The 20,222-nt window shown below is 33.2% G+C and overlaps 1 long non-coding RNA gene across 1 annotated transcript in view; it reads right to left on the reverse strand.

Annotated features, from left to right (window-relative positions):
* Window positions 1-1,537: 1,537 nt before the first annotated feature.
* Window positions 1,538-20,222, reverse strand: part of LOC149549444 (uncharacterized) — a 69,836-nt gene continuing 51,151 nt past the window's right edge. Inside the window, exon 2 of the long non-coding RNA XR_016354471.1 lies at window positions 1,538-1,860. This is a non-coding gene — a long non-coding RNA (uncharacterized LOC149549444). The remainder of the gene's footprint in view (window positions 1,861-20,222) is intronic.

Here is a 20,222-nt window from a genome sequence, read left to right on the forward strand (position 1 = left end):
CATCTTAGATACCCCTAAACCACCATTAGACTTATGTGGTAGGTCTCTAAGTCCCCTACATTTCTTCACAATGGCCATTGAATAATTCAGACATATCTTCTTTATGTCAATCCATTTTTTTTTAATAATATCTCCTCCCGCTATAGGGTCTAAGGCCTCAATACTTCCATCAGCCACACTCTTCATAATGAGATACTTTTTTGATTCCTCATTCAACTAGTGTTGTGTATTACACTGTAGGCTAAACATGAACCTTGAGACATAACCCTTGAGGGTTACTTATTCCTTTTAGGACATTCTAAAAATTTTATCCCCTTTCAAATCTTGACCCTTACAATATTCTATGTACTTTGAAAGAAACAAATTTCTCATTGCAACCCAATCTTGTATAGTGTCGATGCCTAACCCCATGAACCATCTTAGAGCAGCTTCTTTTAGAGTAGCTAGAAATGACTTCATCTTATGAGCATCAGTTGTGTAGTCATGACTTCTATAAAGGATGTCAAACTCAAAGAGGAAGATTTTAGGATCTTCTATAATTAGGCTGTAGAATTTGGGAAGTACAAAAAAAGGTATGTTCTTCAAATTTTGATTACCCTACTGAGTAGGGATAGGAAAAGGAAACATAGACTGAGGCTAAGCCATTCTTGGAGAAGGGCCTAGCAGTGGTGGTTGATAGATAACAAGGGCAAGTGGGTTGTCTAGGTATTCAACTTCAACAAAAAGATCATTCAGATACATTGATTCTTCAAAGGATGAGGGTATTTGTTCTTGAGCAACAACAAATGGATTTTCAAAGGGTTATTCTTCTTCATTCTCACTGTGAGGTTCTTTAGGCTCAAGATTAAAAATATCTTCTTGATTATTATGAGGAAGAAATCTCCCAAGGAGGTCTCCCCTTCTAGACATAAAATTCTTTAAGACTAAGCTTTAGAATATTAAAACTAGAAATGCAACTACTAAGATAAGTTTAAATAAACACCATCCTCAACAATAGTGCCAAAAATGGTTGGCCAAATAATAGTATCATAAACCTACAGCAATGGACTACCTATTCAAGATTGGACACCCTAAATGGTTTCTAAATAAATTATTCAGTCTCATTTAATTATTGACCAGCAACATAAACTTGGAATGGCATTTACAAAGTATATGATTTAAACCTTCTCAATCTTAAGACTAACCTATGGAATTCAAATACTTGAGCTTTAGGAAAACTAAACTAGAACTAGTAAATGAAATTACTCTAACAAAGTATGCAATCATAGATAGAAACTACTCTGACCACTTATGTATACGAATAGTTCACTAATTTTGTTATCAATGGTTATAGGAGCAATAAAGTTCTACCTTTCTTAGAAATAAAAAAGGAAATGAAATCTATTCTAACAAAATAGTTCATTCACCAAGCGGGCCCCCTTGGATGAGTAAATATGAAATATAATCAAGATAAGAGATATAAACTTGAACTATGCATTCTATTTGTTCATGAAGAAATATTACACTTGATTGAAAGATACTATGACAATAGTACTACTATGAAAATCAACTCATTCCATTTATTTGAGTACCCTTGAAGTTACAATAGTTGTTATTTTAAAGAAAACTACAACTACTTCCTAAATCTAAGATCACTTCATTAGTGAGGATCAATTATAGACTCATAAAGCTTAAAATAGAAATAACATTAACCATGAATAAATCCTCCAAGAATATATCAAGTTATGGAAGCTACATCCATGCACTGCAACAATAGAAAGTAATAAATGATTTTCCCCACTTGCGAAGGTCTGGCAATCCATGTTGGCTTTGACTACTCTAGTGTTGAAATGTTGAATCTTGAATACCTATGACAAACACCTACAAAATAATCAATGTTCACACAACCTCCATATACATACATACATACATACATACATATACATATATATCATCAAGATTAGAGAAAAGGTGTAAAATTCTAATTACAACTCTTGCAAATCCTATGGCTACAAGAGGAAAACTACCCAAAACATAGCATAGATAGGGAATCATTAGCATGTATAACTACTTCAATATACCATTTATGTCCATTAATTCAAGAAAATATAGCATCTTTAAACTATCTATATTACTACTTCATGTCTTCACATATATATAACATATACATAAAAATCATAAGTTCATATGCTTGAAATGATAAAGTCAGGATTGTTTGCAAGATAATTGTTTGAAAGTAAGATAAAAAGAACTCAAAAAGTTGGCCTTTTGGAGGCCCATCATATGGCATATTCTCATGCTTGGATTTGGATTTATGCTATAATTGTATAGATTGTCTCTAAGCATAATATTGTGTACATGTAAAAAATCTAAATTAACACATGTACTACATGTGTATGTATCAAATAGGTCCACCTCCTAATCCATGACTTGATGGTGATCTACATTGTAAGTTTGATTACTTTGTCAAATAAAATAAATATATGCATGTGTTAAATTGAAAGTACAAATCAATAAAATTACATGCATGTGTATCTATAATATGTAAGTAAATTACCTTTGAGTCATGCTTCCCAAGATCACTATGTATCTGTAATCTTTGAAGCATAAGATAGTATCACACGTACCCTATAGTACATGTACATATATAATTTATCTTGAATTAGATATGTGTGTAGGTACATTTAGACTCAAGTACAATTTTTTTAAATAAAAACATATAGATATACTATAGTAGTATGTAATGCTCAATCAATCTCATTCATGTTTGAGTCATGCAATAATAAGGCATTCAAATTGAGCATCTCATATCTAAGTAAAATGGTGAATATATGACATGATGTGGGGGGATGAGTAGGGTATTTAATGTATGAGGTGATGTAGGAAGTTTTGTTGGAGCTTGAGTAAGGAGAGGTATCGAAAGAGGTGTTGTAGGAGCTTTTGGAATATCCTCATCAATTGTGGTCTACTAAGGAGTTGTAAGAGGTGCACAAACATCCTCCTATCATTGTACACTCTATTATCATGATGTCATGGTAGTCAATGTGAGTGAGAGAATATGGATAGTGTGTGATTAAATGTCACTAAGAGGAATCCTAATGATTGTTGATAAGGACTAATATGTACCAAGAATATCTCTAGTTAAACATGTCAACATACAATGCAATGAATCCATATCTAATAAAGTGGAACCTCTAGTTGAAAAGGTATGTCTGATGTCTCATATGCATCATCACTAAAGGATGTAGTTTGTGCTATTGTAAAAATGGTAGTATGTGAATGTAGCATATATCTCTCACATTGATCAGATGATATATCCTACACCTTTGTAGAAATATAAGTGATACTAGAATACACTCGAGTCCCAGTATCATCTAGAAAATTCTATCTTGTAGCAGTCATCTCCATACCTTTTGACATAACCAAAAGGTTTGGACCCACCTTTTCCTTCTTATTAGTAGGCATGGGGGTATCTGCAAGTCTAAATCTATCTAACAATTTTCGTAGGCCCTTCCCAACATAAGCTAGAAAATATATATATTCTATATCATAATGAAAATGAAATTCTACAAATATGTTTTTACAAAAATAGAGTGTAAGCTCATCCTTCTATCCCCATCTATGATGAGTGGCCAACCATTGAAGATATATACATGGTGTAACAAGCTTATCCATGCACATGGTATCCATGCAACCTTTAACCCTGATTTTGTCCATATAAAATGGAAACATGGTCTTCGTCATAGAAATGGAGACCTTTGTATCAATATGTCTATACTTCATAGTGCTGGTGACGTTGTAAGAAAGAGAAGAGTAAAAAGTGTCATTGTTAATACTATCATATGGGTTGTATGATTCAACTATCTAAATCATACAAAGAAACTCTTCTCTAATATTGATCACCTTCTCCCTATTAGTAAGGGTGGTGGAAGTTAGAATGGTAGAATCAAGGAACTTGATAGCATGAGATATTCTGGCAATGGTATTAGAAAATAACTGATGTCTACCCTAACTAGATGATCCTAACCTACATGTTGTACCTGACTAAGCACTAGAACCCCCTTCCTAAATTTTAGCCTCTCCTAAAGATGCAGGTGTTGCCCCAATACGATATGTCATGATGTATGATCTAAAGATGTATCTATAAAGCAAAGGTATTTAAAAGTATGTAGCTTGAGAAGTATGTATAAATACAATTATGATAAATACCTCTTCACATGCGTACACATATACATACAATGTAAATAAATAATAATAATTTTAATTTAAAGCATACATATATATCATTACATTATTTCATTGGATCTACTTCAAGTGAAAATATATATAATTCATATATATCAACACTTTATATCATCTATTTTCCAGAAACATGTGACAAAAAACTAAGTCAATAGAACTTAACTCTAGGTTAAAACTAGATTAGAACAACTAAGTTACCTCTAGATTTTAAGCTATATATTTTGACTAGGTTAGATCTTATTTCTATATTTTCACAACTCGGTTAACTAGGTTTTCAATTTTCTAAGTATTAAGTAGATGAAACTTAACTAGATTAAATATAAGTTTGAACAACTACTTGCTAACTAGGTTTTAAATTATTTTCACTAGGTTAGTTCTACATGATGTTTGACTCAGTTAACTAACATTAAATCTTGGCAATATAATTATTGAATATTATAAACATGAACAAGTGTTTCAAGTGTCATTTTACATATTATATGAATAAACATCTAAATTTATATCATGTGCAGGTACATTCAATCTAAACATGAGAAAAAATGAATAATAAGTTTATAATTCACCTATAAATTTATATGTACAACTCATGAATAAAACATGAATATGCATGGTTTCAACTTTATTCTATACATGTGTTAGTTCTACATTTAAAGTATGGTTAAAATTTCGTTAAGTTGTATGTTAGATTAGGTTTACTATATTAACTATATTTTTTAAAAAAGGTTTACTAGAGTTCATCTATGTTTAATCTATGTTAACTATGTTTAATCTATGTTAACTATGTTTAATTTATGACTGTGGTTAACTAGGGTTAAATTTGACTATGTTTATCTATGTTCAATCTATGACTATGGATAATTGGGGTTAAATTTTACTACAGTAGTTATCTACATTTAATCAATATCATTAATTGATCTATATATTATTTAAGTAAAAATTACATTAAAAACAAATTAATTAATTTTAAGAGAATAAATAAGTTAAATTATCCTAAATATAAAATATAAACATATTCTAACTAAAAAATACTAAAAAGCTAAAAATTAAAGAGAATAAAAAATTGGCCTATTTGATCAAACTAAAAGCACCAATCTCCCTCTCCAGGCACTCTAGAAACTTTTGCAATGAAAATGAGCCACTAAGGGCTCATTCAAACTATGTATAGGTTTAATGGGGTTCAATCAGACCCCTTCCAAATAGAAAGGGGGTCAATTGAACCTTTCTTTCCATGGTGATGTCACTTGGTGCCACATGGGTTCAAGTGAAAGGGTTATGGTCAAACTCCTTCCAGTCGTAACTACTTCAATTGAAACCTCCTAAAATTTCCTTAAAGGTGACATAGGTTTTTACTTTTAATTTATATGTGATTAAAAATATACATGTGCACATATACATGTTATATCCAAAAATACTTTGCATCGTACTACTTGACTCATTCTTGATGATGTGCTAACCTCATTTGATGAAAAATGTGTCTTGTACTCTCAAAAACATCATATTCATCCTTTGTGAAAAATCCCTTATAATTTATTTGATAATTTTGTAGAGCATGTTAGATGTAAGCTCTAACACCATCATGTTCACCTTTGACATGCTCGATGTGATATGTGTTCATTACGATGATATCTACCACGTGCATAAAATGATCTAAATTATTTAAAGTGTGTGGCACACCCATCTAACCAAATGTAATTTTTATCAATAATTATGCTCCTTTCTTTCAAATATGCAAAATAATTCTTGAAATAATGTTTTACATAATGAATATCATGTTCTTTATTGTCACTAATGTAAAAGTGATATTCTTTCTTGGTGACTTGTGTTTCATATGTACTCTAGATACCATCCAAATATAATTGTGTATGATGATAACAAACATGTACTATACCATTCTATAATCAAATTATTATTCTTAAGAAAAAATGGGAGAAATACAAAGAGAACTAGATGAAGAAAAAATGAAGAGAGGCCAACTGGAGAATTAGGTTGGGAACATCCTTGAGAAGCTTAAGGCCTATGAAATGAAACTTTGACAACTGGTAAAAGATAGTGGGAAAAGAATGGACATGATGACTTCTAGTTTATGTGTTGTTGCTGCAAGTTTAGGTAAAAGAAGCAATGAGGAGATTATGCCCCATGTTGTTGTTGATGTCAAGATTCTAGGTGGCCCTAGTAAAAGAACGAGACAAAGCACGAAGAAAGTTGCAATTAAGGCCCCTAGATCTACTATTGATGACATATGATACTATGGAGGTTGGAAAGGATTTAGCTAAGTTTATTAAAGAACTAATTTAGTTGTTAGTTCTGGTTCCTGGTATATGGCCTCTAGCTAGTCAGTTGGTCCTGGTTTCCTATTTTTGTTTTGTTTCTAGCTTTGTTTTGTTGTTTACTTTAGATTTTAGGTCCTTGTAAAACCTAGTTTTGAACTTTGAATAGTTTTTTTTGGTGGTTCCAGGTCCCTATAAAACCTGATTTAGTGTTGTTTTTGTGAACTTAGGTTTTAGGTCCTTGTAAAACTTGGGGTTCATTATCATTTATCTTTCTTCTTTTTGTAAGGGGTTTTGGGTCCCCTCAAAACCAGTTTTTACCTTAATCTAAAACACACATGTGCCATAAAAGTAACTTGATTTGAAAAATAGTATTCTGATTGAATAGCCTTTTGATGAACCAAAGAATGGTTTTCTATAAAATCAACAACTAATAGAATAGTTCCAAGTGGAAAATTATCTCTATGTTTGAAACTGTTATGTTTTCCACTTTGCAAAAAAACATGATGAATATAGGGTTGAATCAAAATTTTAAATTTGTCCATAAATGCTTCAATGGTTATCTCCTCTTCAACATATTCTAACCTTTTGGATTCTTTCCCAATTCTAGTTATATTCCTTATATATTTGTAACTCTATCAATTTATCATATTTGTGACATCAATATCTTCATTTTTCAAAGGAAATGGAGCCAAATCAGCACATGTTTCATATATTCTTCTTATGAAATTTATTTAACCAACTATATCATCTGGCTTCTCACATAAAATGGATGTAATGAACTCACTTCATCTACTAGGAGGAACATTTTGATAACCAAAAGTATCTTCTATAAAAATTGAAAAATCCTTATAGTAGAGATCAAATTCAATACGATAATGACAACAACAAGTTTCAAACAATTTATTTCTCCTCACATAATATGGCTTCAATCTTTCAAATAATATTTACCCAATCTTTAAATTAGGATTTGAACTATAGAATGAGACATACATTTCATGTTGTGTTGTTTCCAACCAATGTTTTGTATGATTTTCATATTGATTTTCTCTTACCCTAACATCTCTAGGGTTTGATGAAGGACAAGTATTATATAATTCCAAAATGATATTACCAAATTCTTGATTTCATCATCAATTCTATCATAATAAAGAGATATACACATAATTGCCTAATTTCCTTCCAAAGTGTTATTTATTGGTATATCTAACCATTATTGTCTATTAGTGTCAACAACTTAGTCATTTACAAGGTAGAGTCAGACAGTCATCAATGTGACTGAGATACTCTTTATGGCTTGAGTCATGTACATAAGTGAGTGTGTACCAAGCTCTAGAGGAGTCAAGTAAGTGTATGGTTACTGAGTATTTTCTATACAGGCCGAGGTCATCAATGACCAAGAAAATTCCAAGTATACAAGTGTCAAGTTATATAGTGTGTACTAAGCACAATACATGTTGAGCATCAAAAGGGTAATACAGGTCAAGAAATAGCAATGCCAAGCATCAGGAAATAGCAAAGACCAAGAAATGTAAAGTTTACATAAAAGTCAGGAATGGAACAGAGTTTGAGGAAAAATGAATATCAAGCTAACTTGGAAGGTATATTTAAGTTTTGAAGAGGTTGTTACAGAATATTTACATGATGTGGATCACATATTTTTATGTTGTGCATTTAACGAACAATATGAAGAGGTAAAATAGGGAACCATCTAAAAAAACTTTACAAAATTCTTTAAATAGTGATGATCTTAACCTAGATCGAGAGAGAGTGAGAGAGAGAGAGAGAGAGAGAGAGAGAGAGAGAGAGAGAGAGAGAGAGAGAGAGAGAGAGAGAGAAGAGAAGAAAAGGAGAAGGAAGAGATAATGCATGCAAAGAAGAAGTAAAGGATTGAGAACATATCAGAAGTAAGAGAAGGGTTTCATTATCATCTAATAGATCAAGTGAAACTAGTCATGGAAGTAAAGTGAAAGGGAAAGACAAGTGATATCATATCAGAAGAGATGGCTAATTAGCAAGGAGGATACTTGAAATTAGCTTGTAGAACAAACCAAGAGTTGGAATTGAATCAATTTTAACCAACTTGAATCAGGGTAAATCTCTTAATAGAGTGGTCTTAAAAGATCGTTGTAAGTCTCCTAACAGAGTCCTTACTTTGTTGTAAGTGTTAAATTCTCTAACAAGGTGAGACCTAGTAGTCTCTTAAGCCTCTAATAAGGTAGACTCCTCATAGGGTAGATCATACTTTATGATCAAACATTGTAACATTAACTGGTTAACTTTATTACTATAGTAGTGAAAATTGATGGGTTTCATCCCCACCCCAATTTTAAATTCACCTTGGATGGTTTCTGGGTAACAAATATTGTGTTGTGTGTTTTCATTTTCATGCATGTGATTGATCATGTTTACATGTTACAACTATAATACCCCAAAATTGGCTCATTGCCATGACAACCAATTCTAGTCTATTTTAATCAAACCTAAAGTCCTATTTCATTAGGCAATTCTTATTCTAATTTTGCTACTTGACTTAATTGTCAAATGCAAAAAGCCCTAATTTGCATTAATTACACTACTCATTTAATTCCTAAAGTATTTACTCGAATTAGCTACCTTAAACCTATTGATTTAATTTAATTTAATATAAAGTGTTTAATTTAATTTAATTATCTCCTAAGGCTAATGTGCTAAGGAATTAAATTTATTTACTTTTATAATGCTTACTTTAATTAATTGATTGGGATTATTCAATTAAATGAAATATGCATTTATGAGGTCATATCTCATCTTATTAAATTTAAAAACTTTCTAAATTCTTCTCTTCAATTCAAGAATGGGAATTTCAAGTTATGTATCTCTCAAATTAGAATTGACTTAATTCACTCATTCTCACACTCAGGTGAATTTTAGTTAACTATTAATTACACTCAAGACCTAAGTGAGTTAACTCCACCTACATTGCGAATCTTCCATCTTGACTGAATCTTAGCTTCAATCCTAACCATTGATCTAAATTAATCTCAACCATTGATTGATTTTGGGAATTCTATATAAGAGGCTTCTAATTCCTCATTATGGGGTTTAGAATTTGAATTGCATTGAATTGTTGTCAAATTAAGTATTCATTTGATTTCCAGCTTCCATATTGTTTAGCACTTTAAATATCATCTAGATTAGAATGCATTCATATAGTTTAAATTTCCTTTTGTTATTAGAATAAATTGCATTTCTCATTTAGATTAATTGCAAGATCATACAGCTACATGAAATCCTCCACACTAAAAGGTTTGGTTGCCTGCTTCTCGAGAAAATAGGAAAAATCCTTCTAGTTAGAAGGCAATAGGTTGCTCTATCAAACCTCTCAAATAAACCATTCAATTTTTATCCCAGGGTGATCTTGCAAGTAAGGACCATGTTGAAGTGTAAGTGAGGATAAGAGGCCCCCAATTTTGCATTTACAAGAATAAGTTTACATTTCAAGTTTTACATGCACAAGTTACTAATAGATATGAATGAACTTGTGAAAAAATTAAAATGTTATAGATTCTGATCCCATCCCCTCTCAGTATCTAGTTTATCCTATTTACACCTCCATAAATCAACAATTGATATCAAAGCATCGGTTCTCTGAGAGAAGCTTAATAGCTTGGAGATTAGATCTTGGAGATGGAGGAATTTAAACTGGATAAGGTTATTGATAATCAAATGATTGACATCCAAATCATATTGAAAAAACTTAAGAAGGAAAGATGAGATATGAAGGATTCCCTAAAGAGGAGAAAGGAAATTTCCATCCAGATTAAACAGTTTTCCTATGAAGAAGTTTAGACTAACAGATTGTTTGAATCAATCAATCCAAATGATAAAGCATTTGTTGATCTACTTGACAAGAACAAACTCTTGGATGAAGAAATAAGGGGACTAAAAAGAGAATATGAAATCCAATCAGTAAGACTATGTGAAGTGACTAAACAAAGAAAGAAAGTTGAAGAAGAAAGAACTATGGTTGAAGAAGACAAAAGTGTAATGGCTACCAAACTTGAAGAAAGGATATCAGATGTGTAGAAGCTCACTAATACTCAATTGGACATGATGAATCAAATCATTATTACAAACCAAGAATTCAATCACAAGGATGTGGAAATTGCAAATCTAAAATCGCTGAAAGACATACTAAAGAATGAACTAAAAAATGAGAAAGAATCTATGGAGAAATTCAACAAACCTAAAGAGGCAATGAATTACTTTTAATAATTTATGAAATAATCAAGTTTTTATAATGATTCAACACATTCATGCATTTAAAAAGGAGAATTATCTAGGAATGGAGAACTAAGGAATGCAAAATCAAAGTACAAACCAACATGCTATCATTGTGGAAAACTTGGTCATACTACAAATATATTTCAAAGAAAACATGGTATGCAAAATTCCAAACCTAAGTTTAATGGTTACTATTTTTACTGTAAGAAGCAAGGACATAAAATACATGAGTGTAGGTCAAGACTAAGAAATGCACCTACTACACCTAGATTTGAAGGATACTACTATAATTGTTAGAAATATGGGCATATAGCATATGAATGTAGATCACAGACAAAACCCTACTAGAAAAATCAGAGAAAGAATTATGTACCTAACAATGCATGTTCCAAATGTCTCATGTTTGGAAATCAAAGCAAGAAATATAGGACTCAAGTACATTCAAAAAGTTAGTCAAAGGACAAAGGCAAAGGCAAAGTGGACATTGAGAAAAATAATATTGAAATGAACTAGAAATGGAAAAGGAGGATAGAAGATGGAAATAGTGGAGTTAATGAAGATGAGGTCACCAAATCCAATGGAGAAGGTGATCATGGCATCTCTAACTAACCAAGAGAGGTATGTATGGAACTGTATACTTAATTGATATATCATACATCAATTTCTTACATGTAAATGTGCCAAAAGTTCATATATGCATATGTAAAGATGCATAAGAACAAATGTGTGAAAGGTTGTTGAGTGTCATTAAAATTGTCTATGTTGACTAATAAATGCAACATAGACTAATAATTGTAGAAATGGTATGGAAGAGACTAAGTAATATGGAAGAGACTGAGTTGTAATACAAAGACCTAGTTAAAAGGCATCAATATCGACTAAGATAGTTGGCATCCACTCACCTAAGTACACAATATTAATGGAGACCCTAACTTGATCAAAGAAGGTATATAAGAAATTTTGAAAAAAATATTTTATACCTTTCATTCATATTTTTGAGAGCATAGAGAAATTTGGTGATTCTAGCAATCAACAAAGATTTCAAGAGTGATTTGATCAACAATCTTAAATGAGTAAAGATCTGAACTGTGATGAGTATCTAGACAAGGAAGAACTTCAAACCCTAGATATGGTCATGCCACCTTCATCAACTACTAGAATGAGCCAAGAGGTAAGTACAATCCAACTGGTGAAGAGTGACACCTGTCCTCCACCTAAGTTTTATGTTATTCCAGAGATTGTTATAAAAGGAGACCTAAATTCATTATGATACATGATGTTAGAAGTTGTTATATGGGAAAAATTAGAGAAGTACAAGATTATGAAATCAAGGAAGCTTATGAGAAGATATGCAATGAAGGAATCTTGAAGGAAAATTTTCAAATTGTTGAATGGAAAGGGTTAACTCATGCCCTATAATTCCTGAGAAATTTCAAAATCAAGTGGATTAAAGTTATTTTGAGAAGAATTCATCACATGAAGTATTGGCTATAGAATGTCCCAGTGGAGATCACAAGGAAAATGATTCACGAGGTTATGGGCTATCTAACCTTGGACAAGAAGAAAATAGTGTGATGTTTGAACTGTAAAGAAATTAAGGTGAATATAGGAGCTAAGTGGAATGGACATGGTATTTCCATCTCAAATATTTTTGATCCACTAATTGAATTTTCAGTAAGAGTCATTGCTCACAAATTTTATCAATTGAGCAGATTCAATAGTGTTCCTTTTAAATTTTATCAAGTGTGGAAGATTGTGATGAAATATCATGAGTATGATCTTACCAAGCTATAGAGGTTACAAGTTGCAAAAAATCTATCATCAATAATAAAAGTGAAGAATTGAATGTATAAGTTTGGATCCCTCATCATTTGTATTTACTTTTACATCTAGAAGTATTTTCCTAGTATTGGTAATATTGTATGGGGTCAAGACAAACTAGTGACAAAATATATCAATGAATATATTACTCGATTAGGAGACAATTTTGAGAAAGTAATGAATTCTTATTTTGATGAATTTAAGAAAAGGATGAAAAGAATAATGAGGATACTTGAAGAATTGGTCACAAAATATTATAGTGACATATGTTTTCTTGTTGATATGGACAACAATTTTGTATAGGAAGTTAAGCTGAGGAGGGCTTGGTTACAAAATTTTAAATATGAGATAGACAGTGACGTTATGAGTGCAGACATTGATGCACTAATAAAGGAAGAGATAGATTTCAAGGTTGAACCTTTTGGTTGATATGAGGAATCCAAAGAAAGAATAACTGTGCACATCAAGATTGCTTCCAACGAGAGGAAAACGAAGAAAATGAGTAAGGCCCTAGAAGCTAAATTGGGCACCCTATGCAAGGGTAAGGAACCATTGAAAATTACACAAGGTCTTGGTGAAGATGAAGAAAAATACAGTGTTGATGAGGAAGATAAAGAAGAAGAAGTTGACAAGGGACGGGCCCCAATTATTGTCATGCCACTAAGAAAGAAGGCTCAAGAAATAAAGAAGAAGTTGGCAGTAACACCTCCACCACCAAATAAGCCAAGGACAAAGGTAGTTGCTAGTGTCAACTAGTCTACAAAGAAAAAAGTAGCAAAGTCTATCGAGCCCAGTGCCCCTAGAACGAGAAGAAGGAGATTGGTCAAAGGACCGACTATTAGGAAATCAAGAACTATTGAAGAGGTATATGTGAAAGCTTGAGAAGATCTATAGGGTTATCTACTTTTATATTTGTAAAGTATGATACACTAGATAATGATGATAGAAATAAAGTTGAGGAGGCTATGGTTGAAATGATTACAAAAAAAAATTACTTCCTAGTGAAATAGAGAAGAAGATACCCAAGGATCTATACAAAATATTAGAGAGAAGATGAAAGCGAGATGAAGAAGTAGAGAAATAGATTAGAACTAACATTAGTCAAAGTCATGTATGATCTATCCTAGGAACAAAAGAACACATTTTTGGAGTAGTATAGGAGCATATTTGTTCCAAAGTATAGAATATTTTTGATATTACAAAATAAAGAGGGAGTTATACAATGGAAAAATGAGTTGTTATGGAAGAACATTTTTGGGATATCTACAAAGAAATAAGAGATAGACATTGTAAACATTGAAGACAATTATAATAGTGGAGAAAACTTAAGTTTGTAGAGTCCACAAGGCAGCATGTCCCCTATACATGTCAACACCCTTGATGCTCCAAAGGTCGAGCAATCAAGGCTCACAAATATAGAGGTAGAAGGTGAAGACAAAGAAATAAGTGTAAATAATAAGATTCTTTCAGCACCTCATATTGAGGAAAGAAAAGAATCAAATAAAGCTGAACCAAGTGTGACTGCTATTATCTTGAGCATAAATGCACAAGCATGACTGAGTGGTGAAACCCCCTCACCAATTCCTAAGGCAATCTCGAGCAGTAGCACTCCTTCACTAAGTAGGAAGAGAATAACAATAAAAGATGTTTCACTAGATATTGAGGTTAGTTTGGGTGAAATCATTCGATGCCATACTTGGATCTGTAAAATCTCACCTTGGAGAAAACTAGTTTTCTACAAGAATTTTTGGTGAAGAATAAGAGATAAGAAGAGCTCAGAAGATAGCACAAGCATAAAAGGTATTGTATGATGTAAAGCATATTTTTGTTCATGCTTTTGACATTTAAAATTTAAAAGAAGATGCACTAATAATAAACTAGCTTTTAAATATATTTGATGAAGTGAATGTTAGAAGTATGGAGTCAAATGTGAAGTTAATAGATTAGTCAAATAGAAGATTTGAAACTAGGGTTGTGGACAAAGCCTCCATAACTATTGCCAAGCAGAAAGTGTAACTAAAAGAGAGAGTACAGATTTTGATTAAGTAAATTTAAAAGGTACAAGATTTGTACACAATTTTTTTAGATGTGCTTAGGTTTACTAATAATATTCAAGCATAAATCAATAAAATTTAGGCTAAGATGAAGAGATCCAGTAGCATAATTTTAGAGTCAACAAGATCAAGAATTGATCATTACAATAATCTATTGAATGCTCAAGGCACATTGGTCAAGCTTTAGGTAGTTGACAGAAATATGAGATCCAAATTGATCTCTATTCAAGTGATGATGATACCTCATCTGGAGATCATCCAAAGAGAACTAAAAACAACCTAGGATCTTATCATAGAAGATCACAATTTATTAGTGGCTGAGAGTTTAATTCAATTGCTAGCAAGATTTTAGTTGTAAAATAATTTTTTGGAAGAAGCAAGAACCACATGGGATCATGCATTATCCATGGTTACCAAAGTTCATAAGGAATTCATTGAAAAATATGGATTACTTCCACCCATTCAACCCCGACAATGGTGACATATAGTGTTCAAAAATAAGGGGCAAAAGATTTTTGAAGGGGAAAAGAGTTTTGAGGGAGAAAGAATATTCAATTGGAAATACATATTTGAATATTTATTTTTACATTATTTATTCATTATTCATAAGTCATAAGACTTAGGGGGATAGCTCATTTGTCAGATTGTATTGTAATGATGTAAATATGATAAAGTATTTTTCCCACTAATGTCAAAGGGGGAGATTGTTGGTGTAGACACCTAAATCTGATTACATCATTTATGTAATCCTATTTAGTCATCTCCTAAGACATTTATTGACTAAGTATTTAATATTTAATTAATTTATCAACATCCCCTAGTTAATTAATTCATTTAATTAACTATCGTCCAATTGATATATTTAAATAATAACTAATAGTTTAATTATCAACTAAATCTCTATTCCCCTTTTAAATAAATTTAAATTTATTTAAGTTCCTCCACTTTAGAAAATTCTCTAATCATATGATTAAATTAAATCCTATTTAATTTAATTCTAAACCTAAGCCTAATTTCATGTTTAGCCCTAATTGGTTGCTCACACTTGTAAAATTCAACGTTAATGGCCCCTTTTTTATTTAGGCTTTGTCGTCCACTCATTTTGCAAGGTTGCTCAAACATGTGTGAACACACCTTGAGCCCTCAATCTAGAAGCCCCCTTTCTTAACTTTCTCCTCTAAGGTTTCTCACACATGTGTGAGCAAACCTTGAGCCCCTCAAACCTTAGTGGGTATTTTTGACTTTTGTTTGGTATGTCCCCCCTCAAACCATGTGCCTCTTCTCCTTGCATCCTGGCCATCGATCAGCTTTTCATCACAACTATCGATCAAACCCTTCCTTGTCCTATAAATTGAACCCTTCATCCTTCACAAAAGAATCCACTTTCATGTTGAGGTTATCATGCTATTTTGAGAGCCTAAATCCTATCAAAATACCATCATAATGGAAAAATTCATCAACAAATCCACTTTGATCCATATCCTCCATTGAAGATTGAGAAATTTCATTAAGCATACATCTCCATCCAAGGATACATCAACACAATCAAAGAGGCTTGTTGGGTGATTTGGTTTTAGCTTGTGAATGTTTTTTATTTTGTTAATGTTATTTGCATACTAATCTCTTATTCTGCATTTTGGCACGACTAGTGGGAATGACCCAAACCATGTCAAAATGACAAAATCAAAATTCAAAAAGGTCAAACTCAAACAATCGGTAGTCTATAGAGAAATTGAATCCAAACAAAAGAAACACACACTCAATACAAGAATTGCCAAGCTAGATCAAATTAAGAAAGAAGGTTTTGAGGTTTCCCTACAAACTAAGTGGGATCATAAAGTTCAAAACATGACCTTGAGATGTGGTGTCAATCAAAGCCTCAACAACTACACTAGCTATAACCACTTTGATTAGGCCCCCCTTCTTTCACACACTTTTCACTTATCATATCATAGATTTGACCCTTAGGATTATCGCATAGGTCATTTTTAGATCCATCATCCTTAGATCATTCTTTAGAAATCCATCCCCATCCCATTAATATCATAGATCAAAATCCTCTACCATCCTTGAGCATTTGGTGTCACTTTGTTAGAGTTGTCTATCCTACATCTTACATCCATCATACTATCGAGATTTATGCCTATGACTAAGCATTTTCTAGGGTAGTCTATCTTTGTCACTTATGTCCCACATCACCTTGAGCTAAAGGTTGGGCTCCACACTTGATCATCACTTCTCTTCATAAGGTTCACAAGTCTATCCTAAGGTTGACATTATCATCACATCTTGAGCTTACACATAGTAAGAACATCTATTTTACTTTGAAACCATCATAGTTAATCCTTTTGGTCTCCTTGATACCATATCATCATAAGTAAGATCATCCATCATACCCATTTGCATCTATCATACATCCTGGAAAATCCTTGCATCATAGTGATCACATCCTTAAGAAGCTTCAAAATCACCCCCTTGGATACTCTGCACTCATTGTCCTATCATCTTGCATCTCATCCTTAGGAGCATTATCATTTCATGCCAAAAGGAAGAAGAAGGACATGGACCCTAGTCTTAGTGGTGTCTCAGCTAGCACACAACCAAACCTGATGATATCTGTGACCACACATAACCCACCACAGCATAATCCAGAAGATTTGGGTCCCTCACTATCAGACATAGATGCCTTTATGGATCAACTAAGGAATGTGACCCTTGTTAATTCCATCATATAAAAAATAGAGAAACCATCATGACTAATTTTTAGAGAGATAATATCGATGCCTTTGGCTTTGGAAGGCCACCACCTTTGGACATATTAGATCCTACACATCCATTGTATGCAAGGCTTCCACCTCCTATTGGTCCCTCTGATCCAAATGACCCACTTTTCATACCTAAAAGAGGACATCAGATAATGATACCAAAAATCATGGGCCCAAACATCCCTCCACCCAACTTGATGCTCCCATCCTACAAAGTAATCAACCCACCATTCCACAATCATTGATCCACAAAATACCACAACAATCTACCATCATAAAACCCACACTCACCACCACTTCCATCACTTCTACTATTGTCACTTCACAACCCACATCCATTCCATTTAACATTGCAGGACCTTCCACCTCCCAAACTATTGCTCCCACTTCATATCTAGCCATTAGTAGTACACCTCATATATTCCAATGGAGCACACAATTTGCATTGCAATTCACTACAAGGATTTCACAGGTAGGGCCTACAAACCAACCCCTCATTGCCACTAGTCCATTTACATATATTTCAAACATCATTGCTTCATATCCACTTGGTCCTTGAAATTTGGGGCAATCACAAGGGCAAACCACAAGTCTCCCAATTAGTACCTCATTCATGCAAACCTTCCAAGCACAAAAACCACCACCTCCCATCAATCCACTACCACCCATTACCAACTATCTCACCATGCCACCCTTCAGGAGTAGCCATATAATACTACAACAATAACCAACAATCTGCTACCACCCCTACACCAACTATTTGGGACCCCTCAGCACTCAATTTCCTTCTCAAACAAGAGTGCAACCAACCTACATTAGGTAGAATGTGCAACACCAAAACATAGCATTGACATATCCACCACCTATCCATTAGCAACCACCTCAATAGTAGTATGTACAAACACCCATACCAACTCATTCATTTTCCCAAAAATCCTACACCTTTCCACTCCAATAGAGACCACAGTACCAACAATCCACCCAACAAGCCCAGGAGTATGTCCAACCATCACCCCAAAAATTGATAAATCATATCCTAACAGTAGTTCAATCCACATTCAACCCACCATAATACACCCATCAAAAATATCCATACTCACCTACCCCATCTATTACATACCTTGCACCAGGGGCACTGGGAATGGGGGCACCAACAATAACACCTGTCAACTCTGAGTGGGAAGAAATGAAGAACACTCTGAAAGAACTCAAAGATGGCACTAGATCCAAGACCTTCAAATTTAAGGATGTTTTTCCATACTCATTTGATAGATATATTGCCATGATACCCTTCCCTAAGCACATTGAGATCCCAAAATTTGATAAATTTAGAGGAAAAATTACGCATGTCAAAGAATTTTAAATGCATTACCTAGAAGTAGCCTACAATGATGTATTTTTCATGCACCTATTTCCAAAAAGTCTAGGAGGCCCCACTCTTGAATGGTTTTTCCAAATACCTAATGACACAATTAACACCTTTGCTTATCTTTCAGAAGCATTTGTGGCACAATACACCCATCTAGTTGAAACTGAGTCATCTGTGGTTGGTCTAGTCCATGCCAAAAAAAAGGAAGGTGAAAGCCTTGCTAATTATTTACAAAGGTGGAAAACTCTCACAACATGAATCTCTTGCAACATACCATAGCATCAACTTGTCAAAATGTTCATTGACAATGCACATCCTAGACTCTCTCACCACATGGTCATGAACTACCTACAAATGTACAAAGAAATCAAGGAGAAAGGCATGGTTCTTGAGTGAGGGCTTATTAACTATGGAATCATCAAGATCCATAAAGAAAATCACCATGAGAGAGGATACTCCAATGATAAACCATGATATTGGAACAAGAACACGAACACAATAACACATGGCACCACTAATACTAGATACATCCATGTAGTCGATACCACACCCAGCACATCAAACATCCCTTAACAAAAAAATTTCCAATAAAAAAAATCATATCAACCAAACATGTACTATCAAAAAACATATCAAAAACCTTTGCAAAATCAATATTAGTACCACACACCACCACCTAATTATCAAGGACCATCAAATCAAACTAATGCTATCACCATTACAGGTAGACAAAAACTAAGGGTCCCAAAGACACCTCATGAATATACTCCCTTGGGGGAACTACTTGATACTATCTTCAATAAAATGGCCCACGATAACCTCATCTAATACCAACAAACACAATCGCTTGACCCCAACACACGAAAATCATCTTGGTATCGAGAGAAAAAGTTCTATGAATTTCATTGTGTGAAAGGGCATACCACCCTTAGATGCCTACATATCAAAGATTTAATACAAGACCTAATTGATCATAAGGAAATCATGGTGGGAGCACAAGCCTCCCTAAATCCAAGTCTATGATCTATCATAATGCTTTCCCACCACACAATGACAAAAATTTAAGCAAGGCACCTATACAACACAACAATACCAACAATAACAAATGAACAATGCCCAAGCCAAGCAAGATGACAATTGTGACAAATCACAACACTATACTTTAGCATAACTTGATTATGGTAATTTGATTAGATGTATATTCCAAGATGAACCTTCTATTAATGTGCTAACTATCAAAGGCCCAAACAATCAATGTGCAATCTTAACACAACGGACCTGACTCAATATCATAGGGCCACCTACTATGGCACTTGCTCCTTCAGCAATGCAACACAATATTCTAGAACATCTTGGAAACATGCTAGCCCAAATCTCCATACTAGATTTACTCCACAGCCCACTTTATTGAGAAATCCTTAACAAGGCCCTCCATGAATCTCATTTCTCCACTGATATC

This window comes from Cupressus sempervirens, chromosome 7 (genome assembly GCF_028749045.1).
Source record: "Cupressus sempervirens isolate cs-2001-9-10 chromosome 7, ASM2874904v1, whole genome shotgun sequence".
NCBI classification, from domain to species: domain Eukaryota; kingdom Viridiplantae; phylum Streptophyta; class Pinopsida; order Cupressales; family Cupressaceae; genus Cupressus; species Cupressus sempervirens.